This window comes from Mauremys mutica, chromosome 26 (genome assembly GCF_020497125.1).
Source record: "Mauremys mutica isolate MM-2020 ecotype Southern chromosome 26, ASM2049712v1, whole genome shotgun sequence".
In the NCBI taxonomy this organism is placed as follows: domain Eukaryota; kingdom Metazoa; phylum Chordata; order Testudines; family Geoemydidae; genus Mauremys; species Mauremys mutica.
In genome coordinates, this window is record NC_059097.1 from 14,915,757 (window position 1) to 14,928,215 (window position 12,459).

General features: G+C 55.8%; 1 protein-coding gene and 1 pseudogene across 1 annotated transcript in view; one reads left to right on the forward strand and one right to left on the reverse strand.

Annotated features, from left to right (window-relative positions):
• Nucleotides 1–12,459, forward strand: part of LOC123356693 — a 200,773-nt pseudogene that overhangs the window by 180,393 nt on the left and 7,921 nt on the right.
• The window catches only part of LOC123356631, an 871,996-nt gene that overhangs the window by 32,560 nt on the left and 826,977 nt on the right, over nucleotides 1–12,459 (reverse strand). The gene's annotated exons all lie outside the window — the stretch shown is intronic.

The window sequence follows — 12,459 nt, forward strand, 5'->3', positions numbered from 1 at the left end:
TAGTCCTGGCAGGTTTGCCAGACACCGTCCTCCTCCCTTTCTCCACCCTGTGAGTTTCCTGCCCCGCTCCAACCTCCTGTCCTTCTCCCTCCAGCAGGAACCCACCAGCCACCCCGGTTAATCCCTACCTGAACTGGCTCCTCTGCAGCCATTGTTCTTCCCTGTCCCATGGGAGGCTGGGACGAGCTGGAGGGAGATGCGGACGTCATTCTGCAGCCTGGCAGGGCGAGAAGGGCAGTGGTGGAGGTTACAGAACAGGCTTTAGTTCATTTCACATCCTGATTCCCCCAGGCCCTTTCCCTGCACACAGACACCCCAGATTCTGCCGTGCTGGGAACATGCTCCATCGCTTTATTGCGGTGTAGGCCTGGCCCCTCCTGCCAGGCGAAGCCCACAGGGAGATTTTTAAGCCTCTTCAGTAGCAAGGACTCTGAATAGAAAGCTAGAAAAGAGCAGAACCCAAGGAGGGAGGCTTTTTTAACAGGAGAATGGAAGGGCCTTAGGTAAACAATTTCCATGCCCTGTCACTAGCAAATAATGGCCACCATGGATCCACCCCAGAGGTGGCTGCATCTTAGCACAGGGGGAAGCAGCCCCTCAGGGAGACCCTTTGTCAGGGGGTTTGGGAAACTTCTGGACCCGCGCTGCACTCAGAGCGACCCCCTCACCCCGTGTCGGCTGGAGCAGAGAAAAGGGTCCTGCCAACTCTCCTGCTACCAGCCGGGACCCACTGATCCTCAAACAGGGGGAGGCCTCTGGCCGTGATGTGTATTAAAGATGTGGCTGGTCTCTTTCATCTGCCAACAGAGATAGGGGTGGAAACAAATGATTCTCAAAGGAGAGGGGGGAAAGTGAGCATTGGGCAGTTTAACCCCCTGCAACCTCGGGGTAACTGGTTTCCTCCAAAAAAGGAGACGTTGCTGGGATTTAGGAACCTAGGAAACCCTCCTTGCACTGGGCCTCACAACTGAGAATACCAAATTCAGGACAAACTGCTGAGCAATGGGGCAGACACCCCCCAAAGCCGGTGGGTTATTCGTCTATAAGCGATACCAAAGCAGCCACACAAGGAAACTTCTGGCTCGGCAGTCAGAAATGCAGCCCCCTTAGGCATGCCAGCCCTGGAGTCAACACCCCGATGCTAGGTTATTGAAGACCAGTTTCACCAACCGAAGGGGTTCCTCTGAACCCAAAGGACCAGCCACGTACCCAGGTCAATGGAGAACTCAGAGCTTATCCGGTAATCATGGGCTTGGCAGGGCTTTGTGATCTGTGGCTGGCTAGGCACTGGGGGGACAGGATTTCCCCAGCGCTCGGGAGGAACTCAGGAAAGGGGCTGGGAGCCTCTCCCCCCCCCTTCGCCCTCCCGCTGTCTGGCCAGCCCTTCCCCCGGTCCCGCCCACACTGAAGATGACCAGGCAGTAAGTGTGAAAAATCGGCCGGGGTGGGGGGTAATAGGAGCCTCTATAAGAAAAAGACCCAAAAATCGGGACTGTCCCTAGACAATCGGGCCATCTGGTCCCCCTGCGCCCCGCTGGGGGGGCTCTCCCCAGCTGGATGGGCTCCCGCCGGTGCTGACAGGAGGGAGGGACCAGGGCAGGGGCTGGTCTCTGCCCCTGCCCCTGTCCCAGCCAGCCCGGGGCGGGGTTTGCAGCCACAGGAAGGGGCTGGAGCAGGGGGGGGGGCGGGAGGAAGGAGCAGGAGGAATCGGACTCGGAGAACAAAGCCCGGAGACCGGACCCGGGGCAGCCCCCGAGCGTGGGAAAATACACGGAGCCGGTGCGATCCGGGCGTGGGAAAATACACGGAGTCGGTGCGATCCGGGCGTGGGACAATACACGGAGCCGCCGCCCCCGGGCGTGGGAAAATACACGGAGCCGGTGCGATCCGGGCGCCCGGGCCGAGCAGCGGCTGCTCCCGCCGGGGGGTCTGTGCTGGGGGGAGCCCGGCATTAACCCCTCCCTGCCCGAGGGGGGGCGGGGTTTGCTCCGGCTGGGACCAGCCCCTGAGCCAGAGGCTGCAGGTAAGCGAGGGAGACCTGGGGGGGGGGGATGTAGCTTCTCTCCATAGTGATCTGTAATCCGCTCCCCTCCCCGGGTTTCCCCCCTTTTCTCGCTAATTCTCCGAATGGCCATTGAAAATCAGGTCAGATGTGCTGGGGGGGGGGGATTCTCCACCCATTTTATCTGCAGCGATTTGTCCTTGTTGTCCTGAGTCATCCCCCCCCCCCGCAAGGGGTCGGGGCTTAGTGAGGGGGCCCTGAGACCCGGCTGCCTGTGGGGTGGGGAGGGGGCCCTTCATGGAAGGGGCACTGGGGGGGGAGAGGAGCCAGGGCCCCCCATGTGCCCCGCCCCAGGTTTCCCGGAACCACCTGGTACCATCCTCTCCCCTGTGAAAGCCCCCGGGGCTCCCTGCTGCCACGTGACTGCCTGGCAAAAAAAAAGGGGGGGGGACATGGCTTCCTGTTGTGTATGGACCATGGCTGTGTAACGCCCCAACGCTTCCCCGCTTCCCCTCCCGTCGCTGACTGTCAGTGCAAAGTCCCCGCAGAGCCTGTCTCCTGTTAGCAAAGATTGAGCTTTTGCTCCATTTTCTCCTCATTTCTAAAATACCGATCGTCCTGCTTTCAACTACCTGACCGGGGGGGGGGGGGGGGGGGGCCCCAAAGCGGATGGATCTAGACTGTTCTCAGTGGTGGCAGATGACAGAACAAGGAGCAATGGTCTCAAGTTGCAGTGGGGGAGGTCTAGGTTGGATATTGGGAAACACTATTTCACTAGGAGGGTGGTGAAGCACTGGGATGGGTTCCCTAGGGAGGGGGTGGAATCTCCTTCCTTAGAGGTTTTTCAGATCAGGCTTGACAAAGCCCTGGCTGGGATGATTTAGTTGGGTTTGGCCCTGCTTTGAGCAGGGGGTTGGACTAGATACCTCCTGAGGTCCCTTCCAACCCTGAGATTCTATGATTCTATGCTTGAAAATCTCCCCCCGTTTTCTCTCTAGCGATCCAGGTCTGCTCCATTATCCCTGAGATCAGGGCCAGCTCCAGACCCCAGTGCGCCAAGTGTGTGCCGGGAGGGGCAGCAGGCGGTTCCGGTGGACCTCCCGCAGACGTGCCTGCGGATGCTCCACCGGAGTCGCGGGACCGGCGACCGCCAGAGCGCCCCCCACGGCCTGCCGCCCTGCTTGCGGCGGCGAAATTGCTAGAGCCGCCCCTGCCTGAGATGTCCCATCTAATTATCAGATTCTCACATCTTGACTATCGAGTGAGATAAAATCGTTGCAAGTTTTGCCTCTGTTCTCTCGACTTAACAAAACATTGATATGAAATCTGTTCACCTTTTCCCCTTTTCCCCTGTATCAACTATTGTATCAAAATCCCTCCTATGTTTCCACTTTCCTGAAATCGGTGACCTCAAATTCCTTATATTTGCCTCCTTTTTTATTACTCACTAAACACCGATGTCAAATTTCAGATCTTACCGTGTCCCATGGAATGATGGAAGAGTGATTTGAATAAGGCCTCTCCGGTGTGGAGGGTTCCCCGGGTTGTTTTTAATGGCAGCCTGTTCTCTGTTTTGGAGGGAACCTCTTGCCCTGAGTCATTCTTCATACTAGAGGTTGTAGGGGGTTAAATTGTCCCCACTCACCTTCTCCTGATCAGACTCAGGGGTCCATCCAGGCTGGTATCTCGCCAGTAGATCACACTCATTGGCCCATCCAGCCTGATACCCTCTCTCTGAGAAACAGCCCAGGAAACTGTAACCCTTCCCCCACCCGCTGCGCACGGACCCTTATCATACAGTATCATGTGGGAATATTCCCCCCGCAACCCCGCCCCAGAGCAGTTTGTGAGCTGAAGCAGGAGCGTACCCTGTCCCGTTTATTTTCATTGTCAACGCAGATTCTGATATTCCTTCCACCAGGCCAGAATATGCACCATGGCAGAGATCCCTGCCTCCCCCTTCCTGCTGTGAGAAAAGTTGCAGGTTACTAATGGGGAAACCGAGGCACGAAGTGAGTAAGGGACCTGCTGAAAGCCCCACAGGCTGCGTCGGAGCTGGAAGGGAACACAGACCCTTAGAAATGCCTTAACCACACCACTGCCTTTCTTCTATCCCTGATCATAGAACCCAGGAGTCCTGGCTCCCAGCCTCCCCCTGCCCCATTCTAATCTATTAAATCCCACTCCTTTCACCAAGCGGCAAATTAAAGAATTAAGCGATATTTTAAAATAGGCTTGAAAGGACTGGATTTTTAATCAGTCAACATCGGCAAACGTTGATTTCACTGTACACACACACACGAAAAACCCATTTTGATTAGAATAATCTAAAGTCACAGAGAGGCAAAGTAAGGGGGAAAATGCTGTCTGAGACGGTCTTAAATTGCTTTAACGATATTTACTTTTGTGCCTTGGTTGACGGTTCGTATCTGAGCAGTTATAAAGCTGTAACTTGAATCTCACCATCTGTCATTGAATAACTGCCCGGCCCCAACCCAAATTCCCCACAACTGTGAAAATTTAAATCCATAAAATTGGAAAGGCTTCAGTAAACATCGATCTCTATCAAAATGATTTTAAAAAAAATCAAATTCTGCCGACTTTTTTTAAAAGCAATCCCAACATGCTAGGAAATCAAAATACCCACATAAGGCACCTCAACCACCTTAACTCTGCCCTGTAGTGACACCAGACCACATAAGGCACCTCAACCACCTTAACTCTGCCCTGTAGTGACACCAGACCATAGCTCCAGTGTTAGGATCAAAGCATTTTAACAAGGGGGGGTCCCACATTCGATTAAAGTGATCGGCCTTTACCCTCAGGTTGCCACCTGCACTGGGTTGTTCCTTTTATTGTTAATTCCCTGGAGTGAGCTGACACACAAAATTCTGTCTGATCTAAAGTGTCCCTTTCAGATTTCAGGCGCGGGTCTATTATTTTGCACGTAGGGCCAGGCCCTGGGAGAGACGGAGCTTTGGCTTCATTTAAACTTGGGGTTGGAAGCAGCTTCCACACTTTGGCCCCTAATATTTACATTTTCCCCTGTCCTGTTTAAAAAGTCCTGGGCAGGGGAGAGGGGCCGGTGCTCGCTGCAGGGTCTGCAGCTGAGTCCCACAAATCCTTGTAGCCCAGCAGAGGGACGGCAGGGATTGGTGGGTCTCAGGGGATTTAATCATAAACACGCCGATGTCATAATGAATTGTCAGCTGACGATTCCCGAACACGCTGGCCAGCCCCGGGAGTGCGGGGAGGGAATACGATTACCCTCCTTTGGCCAGCGGGGACCCAAAGCACAGGAGCTTTCCGTGGTTGGCTCGCAGCCACACTTCACGGGGTAAATCCCGGGTCCCTGGGCTGTGCCGGTGAAATGCCGGGATGGGGAGACGAGTTCCCGCCCCGCTTCCCAGGCACGGGACCACGGCACAACCCCCACCCTCCTCCCCCTGTCTCCCCGGGCTGCTGTGAGACGGATGGGAAATGCCATTTCCTTGTGGGGGGGTGGGGTGAAAAATGTTCGGCCTGGGGCTCTGTCTCCCCTTCGTGGCCGGTCCATGTCCAGGCACGGCTGTGATCTGCCGTGGGGCGATGCCGTGGAGGGGTCTGGGAGGGTATGTGCCTATTTATTTCTCCTGCCTCTGCCCGTTTCTCTCTCCTTTCCCGTGTGTGCCTGGCACGCCCAGAGACGGGCTGGGGAGGGGCGATTCGTGCCCTTAAAATACACACTGCTGCTCGCTCCACTGGGGTCTGCCGCGGCTCCATGGCTCGCTTCCCCTTCGCTGGTTTGTCCAGTTCTCCAATGCCGCTTTAAAGTCCTCTCGCGTTTGGGGTGCTCGCCCGCTCATTTTATCTGCAGCCATTTGTCCGGGCGCAGGTGGGAAATTTGTAACCTAAGTCCCACCTGCTGTCCCACCCTTCCCCTCAATGGCCCAGCTCTGTTCTCTCCCAATACCAGCTGCCTGTCATCTCCTGCTGCCAGGGAACCTCCCAGCTCCACTCCTGTTCCTTTGCCTCTGAGCGTTGCCTTGCCCTGGGCTGTGCTGCCTGTGTGCATGGCAGGGGGGTGGGGAGCCATCCCTGTCTGGGTATTTACTGAACATTCATCTAGTCCCTGACACCTTCATTCATGCAGCGGTAAGGTCGCCCAGCAGTGTGTTGGGCCCTGCCAGAGTGTCAAGTTCAGCAAAAGTCAAACCTCCAAAACCTAGGAAATAGAGAGCTAATGTGCATGCCAATGCAACCTTAACTCTGCCCCCTGGAGTTGGCAACAGCCACTGGGTGTTATCTGCCTGCACTCCAGCTGCACCCGCTGTGTTAGGTGTAGCTGCGCTGAACGGTCGAGGGGTTAGTTGGTAGAGTTGTGATGTGATGAAATCTGGGCATTAATGTGAGGAGTGACTGTGATATGAGGAGAGCTGGGTTCGGGTGTCCCTCCCCCATGGGTATGATCAAAGGAAAGAGGGGTATGTGCACCTTGAGGTGCCAGTCTGCATCGTGTCAGTAGCAAGCCACAGGGGTCTGTTTGCCGTGGGGATTGTCAGCAGTGAGGTGGGATGGGAGCGCCGTCTGTGTGCTCAGCGATGGGCCCGGGACAGAGGAACGTTAGCTGGAAATCTTCTGGGGAAGGGTGGAAGGGCTGCACAAGGGGGCGAAGGCGTTGTTACATTTCCCGAGGATACGTCTGCCCCGGAGGCGCTACAGAGGCACAGCTGCACCCGTGCTTCTAGTGCAGACGCTGTAAGCTGGCGGGAGAGAGCTTTACCATCGATTTATTAACTCCAGCCCCCACGCTCAGCAGGAGCGGTGGTGGTGGGAGAAGCTCTCCTGCCCGATTGCATCATCTACGCTAGTGCTTGGGTCAGTTTAACTTATGTCACTCAGGGGGTGGCTTATTCACACCTTTGAGCAACGTAAGTTACACCCAAGTCATTTCCAGTGTGGACATGGTCCAGGAGTGAGATGGTTTCTGGGGGGCAGGCTGAGTGTTTCAGTGTAGAACGAATGTCAGTCCCTCTTGTTGGCCTAAAACCCAAATTCTGTCTCAGCAAAGGGCACGGGGTTGTGCTGCAGTTGTCATGGGCCCGGTTATCTGAGTGATATGCACCATCTGCAACAGCACAGTGGAAGTGTGGGAGTCATCAGCCATCATAAAATATCAGGGTTGGAAGCGACCTCAGGAGGTGTCTAGTCCAACCCCCTGCTCAAAGCAGGACCAAACCCAACTAAATCATCCCAGCCAGGGCTTTGTCAAGCCGGGCCTTAAAAACCTCTAAGGAAGGAGATTCCACCCCCTCCCTAGGGAACCCATCCCAGTGCTTCAGCACCCTCCTAGGGAAACAGTGTTTCCTAATATCCACCCGAGACCTCCCTCACTGCAACTTGAGACCATCACTCCTTGTTCTGTCATCTGCCACCACTGAGAACAGCCGAGCTCCATCCTCTTTGGAACCTGCCTTCAGGTAGTTGAAAGCAGCTATCAAATCCCCCCCTCATTCTTCTCTTCTGCAGACTAAACAATCCCAGTTCCCTCAGCCTCTCCTCAGAAGTCATGTGCTCCAGCCCCCTAAGCATTTTTGTTGCCCTCCGCTGGACTCTCTTCAGTTTGTCCACATCCTTCTTGTAGTGCGGGGCCCAAAACTGGACACAGTGCTCCAGATGAGGCCTCACCAATGTCGAATAGAGGGGAATGATCACGTCCCTCGATCAGCTGGAAATGCCCCTACTTATACAGCCCAAAATGCCGTTAGCCTTCTTGGCAACTAGGGCCCATTGCTGACTCATATCCAGCTTCTCGTCCACTGTAACCCCCAGGTCCTTTTCTGCAGAACTGCTGCCCAGCCATTCGGTCCCTAGTCTGTAGCAGTGCATGGGATTCTGCCGTCCTACGTGCAGGACTCTGCACTTGTCCTTGTTGAAGCTCCTCAGCAGGGCAGGCTCCAGGCACCAGCACCCCAAGCAGGTGCTTGGGGCGGCAATCTGCAAGGGGCGGCCGTCCGCATGTTTTTGCCCCCAAGCAGCGTGCCGGATTGCCACCGTGGAGGGCGGGGGCAGTCCGTGCGCCGTTAGGGCGGCAGGCGCGTTTCCGCCGCGGCGGCAGCTTCTATGTTCAGCTGTCTGCGGCGGCGCAGCTTCCAGCTGAAGACAGAAGCTGTCGCCAAATTGCCGCCGCCGCAGAAACGCACGCACTGCTTGGGGGCAAAACCAGTAGCACCGGCCCTGGCGTCCAGCCGTGGAGGCCGCAGAGCCCAGCACAATACCCCTGCCGTAGCCAGCTGCAAGGGCCCAGCCCAGTGAGGTCTGAGGCCAGGTTCAGAGCCGCCTCCGCCAGAGCCGTCCCCAGCGGGCCGAGCAGGGCCCGTGGAGACAGGAGCGCGGACGCGCCACATGCACCAGCGCTGGGCCGCAGCTCAGTCGGGAGAGTGCCGGGGTCCCGTGTAACTCGGGCAGCCCCTGGGGGCGGCCGGCTGGGGCCGACCCACGGCAGCCTCACGGAGTAACGGGTCAGCCGGCCCGGGTGCGGCTGGAGGGAGAGGTGTCCCCTTAGGTGGCCTGGGCCTGACGGAGGGAGGGGTGGGGGACACGTGTTACCCCCGTGTAGCTCCCCCCGGGGGCCGGGTACCACTCCAGGCCGGCCCTTCCTGAAGCCGGAACGTTCCCCCCACGGCCGGGTGCGCCGGTCGGGTGAGTTACAACAGCACCGGGAGGGTGGGGTTCGGGGTTTGCGAGAGTTTGTCGCAGGGAGCTCGAGCTCGGTCCTGGCAGGTCAGTGGCATGCGCGGGGATCTGCGTGTCACCCCACTAAGCGCCCCAGCCGGCCTGGGAGAGCGGGGGTGCGTGGGTGGCAGGAGCAGGTCAGGGCCGAGGGGAAAGTAGGGTTGCGCACATGCCACCCCCAACAGCACACGGACCGTCCGCGGTGGCAATTCGGCGCGCTGCTTTGGTCGCTGAAAACAGTAGAGCTGGCCCTGAGCATCAGGTTTCTTTTGGCCCAATCCTCTAATTTGTCTAGGTCCCTCTGTATCCTACTCCTACCCTCCAGCGTATCAACCACTCCTCCCAGTTTAGTGTCATCTGCAAACTTGCTGAGGGTGCAGTCCACGCCGTCCTCCAGATCATTAAGAAAGAACAAAACTGGCCCCAGGACCAGCGTTAGGGGTGCACGGGTGTGTACCTTACTTCTGTATTTCCTGGTTATTACAAGTTTGAGTTTTGCTGAACTGGAAGGACACAAGATACTTCTGGGAAACCTTAATGCTGTGTTGACAAAGGTGTTCCCCCCCCCCAGACAATTTCCAGGGGTTTGGGGTTGTTTTTTTTTACTAGAACTAGAAATGTTTGCTGTAGGAGATGCTGTTTCTTCAGGCCATTATAATTCTCACCTAGGTTGTAACTGTAAGCATAGAGAGGTGAAGTGTCTTGCCAAGGTCACACAGCAGACCAGTAGCAGAGCCAGGAATGGTCCCAATCCATCCGTCTTTCCCCTGGGACTCGCAGTCGCCGTGTGATTCTTAGCCGTTTCTCCCATCGTCCCTACATATTGTTACTGTGCAGTGGGGATGATGTTGGTGTTTCGAAATGCTTGCAGTGTCTGTTTGCTAACGGGACCGGTGGGAGACATTTCAGGCATGCTCTGCAGCCAAAATCTTGACAGCTTTATGACATGGTGTCATGACCGGGCCGGGGGTGGTCAGTCCTAGTGGCTGGAGCAGGATTTGGGCGCCGAGATGTGGGGTCAGTGGTCAGAGCCGAAGTCAGGAATCAGGAGGGTCAGAGCTGGAGTTGGGAAGCGAAACCGGGACCAAGGCAGGACCAAGGCACAGGAGCGCCTGATGCGTTGTGGTTACAGTAACTCTTCGTATACAAGAGGAGACTGGTGCGCCGCTATCTTTCCCCCCCACCCCTCCCTCCAACACGTCTAGCTCCTGTCCATGCCCGGCACCGGAGAAGCCATGAGCACGTGAGAAGATAATACCTGCTCGCTCCTGCCTGGTGCAGCTCCGTACGCAGAGCCCAGGCAGGAGCTCACTGGAGGGCCGCACGCTACCTAACTATTCATTTCCTGGATTTCAGAGGATTCAATTTGTTACCTTCCGTCCACCCCACCCCCCCGCCCCATCCCCAGTCTCAGCTCCCACGGGGCCAAGGAGAGGGGATCACACTCCTGCAGATGGACGGAGCCTCCTTGACATCAGGGAAGAGAGGCGGCAGCGGGAGCCGCTCACACTGTCCCAAGAAGGGCAGAGTACCCCAGATCCCAGGACAGGGAGGCGGCAGGGAGAGGGACTCACCCCTCTGCCAAGGTGCAGGGCCTCCCCGAGATCCGAGCGCCCACAGCTGAAGTCAGAAGTCCAGAATCGGGGCTGAGGGTCAGAACTGAGTTACCTGGAGCGAAACAAAAACCAAGGCGAGGCTGGAAGCCAGCAGGTGCAGAAGCTGTCACCGCTGTGGGGAACGGTGTGGGAAGAGAACTGACTCTGCCGTGGGTCCTGCTTGCTGACCGTACCCACCCTCGGCAGCCTTAGGGCCAAATTTCTCCGGGTACTTCTGGTGGTGCTCTCACAAGGATGTTCTCAGCTGGTTTCCCAGGTCACTCGGCCAGATCAAAGCCTTCCCAGCCCACCAGAAACTGGGGCTCTCCCCTAACTCACCAAGAGTCTCCTCCTATCGGCAGAATCTTATGGGTGGCAGCGATGGGCTGGAGCAGTTTGGGGTTCCCAGTCTTGGGCTGCAAAAGTGAGATGTGAAAGATGAGATGGATCTTCAAGAGCTGGAGCAGCCGTAACGTGACGGCTCCTGGAGTCGCTAATATTGAAGGGGGCCAGGACTGGATCGTCCAGATTGGCCGATGGGTGGCTTGGTCTAAAGTTCTGGGCAGAGAGCTGCAGCTTGTCCCCTACGGACAGATTGGGGGCAGCACCCATGCTGCTTATAGGCTTGTTTAGTGAACTACAAGTGTCCCTTGTAGCGGGAGGCTATATCTGCGGTGGCTGGTATTGGGTAGCTCACGGGGGGGTAGCCATCGTTTGCAAAGAATGGGCTATGTTGGATCGAGGCATGGCTTGCATTTCAGTGTAGCACAGGAGGGAAAAGCCAGTCGTCCCCGGTGGTAGCTCAGAAAGAAGCAAAGATACTTTTTGATTCGTTTGGCTATTCGCCTGCGAGTGAAAGATGGATTAGGACTAGCTAGAGCCGAGCCATCTCCCCTGTGGTAGGAATGGTACGACACAGGATGAAGCGCACCACTGTTGTTAGCAGGTGGATGACAACCAGGATTACCGAGTGTCCTTGGGAGCACAGCAGCTCTGCAGCGAAGTCCATTGAGATAGTCGATCAAAGCTGTCAATTCCTGGGCAGAGGTTGGAGGAGATCTAGGTGCTTCAATCCTCAGTCCTTGGTATGGGCGCGCAGTCGCAGGATTGCAGATCATACTTATACTCTGTATAAGTAGGGGCATTTCCAGCAGATCAAGGGATGTGATCATTCCCCTCTATTCAGCACTGGTGAGGCCTCATCTGGAGTACTGTGTCCAGTTTTGGGCCCCACACTACAAGAAGGATGTGGATAAATTGGAGAGAGTCTAGCGGAGGGCAACAAAAATGCTTAGGGGGCTGGAGCACATGACCTATGAGGAGAGGCTGAGGGAACTGGGATTGTTTAGCCTGCAGAAGAGAAGAATGAGGGGGGATTTGATAGCTGCTTTCAACTACCTGAAAGGGGGTTCCAAAGAGGATGGATCTAGACTGTTCTCAGTGGTGGCAGATGACAGAACAAGGAGTAATGGTCTCAAGTTGCAGAGGGGGAGGTTTAGGTTGGATATTAGGAAAAACTTTTAGACTAGTAGGGTGGTGAAGCACTGGAACGGGTTACCTAGGGAAGTGGTGGAATCTCCTTCCTTAGACGTTTTTAAGGTCAGGCTTGACAAAGCCCTGGCTGGGATGATTTAGTTGGGTTTGGTCCTGCTTTGAGCAGGGGGTTGGACTAGATACCTCCTGAGGTCCCTTCCAACCCTGAGATTCTATGATTCATAGATTCTATGATCATCTTAGATGTAAACTCAGAGGCCTGGCCACCAGAAGCTCATTGAGACCAAATTCCAAGTCTTTAGCTGGCCAAAAGTGAATTGTGACAGTGTTTCAATACCTTAAGCTTAGGTTGTCCCTCTGGAACATAAAGACAACCTGGCAATGGGGAAAACCATTCTGTAGCTGAAACTCTGGTTCATGTTGGGTTGGGTACCTGCATCATTCAGGGTCTGGGTCGGGAATGGGTCATCGGAGATGGAAGACGTCACACAGCTGACAATAATCCTGTTGACAGAGTTGGATGCCTTGAGCATGGTGATGGAGCGCTCTTCCTCAAGTGCGAGAGCCTCAACTTTGCAGAACAGGGCATCTGCTTTCCCGTTTCTCATTCCCGGGTGAGAGATTACAACAAAATGTAAGTGAGAACCAAAGTGG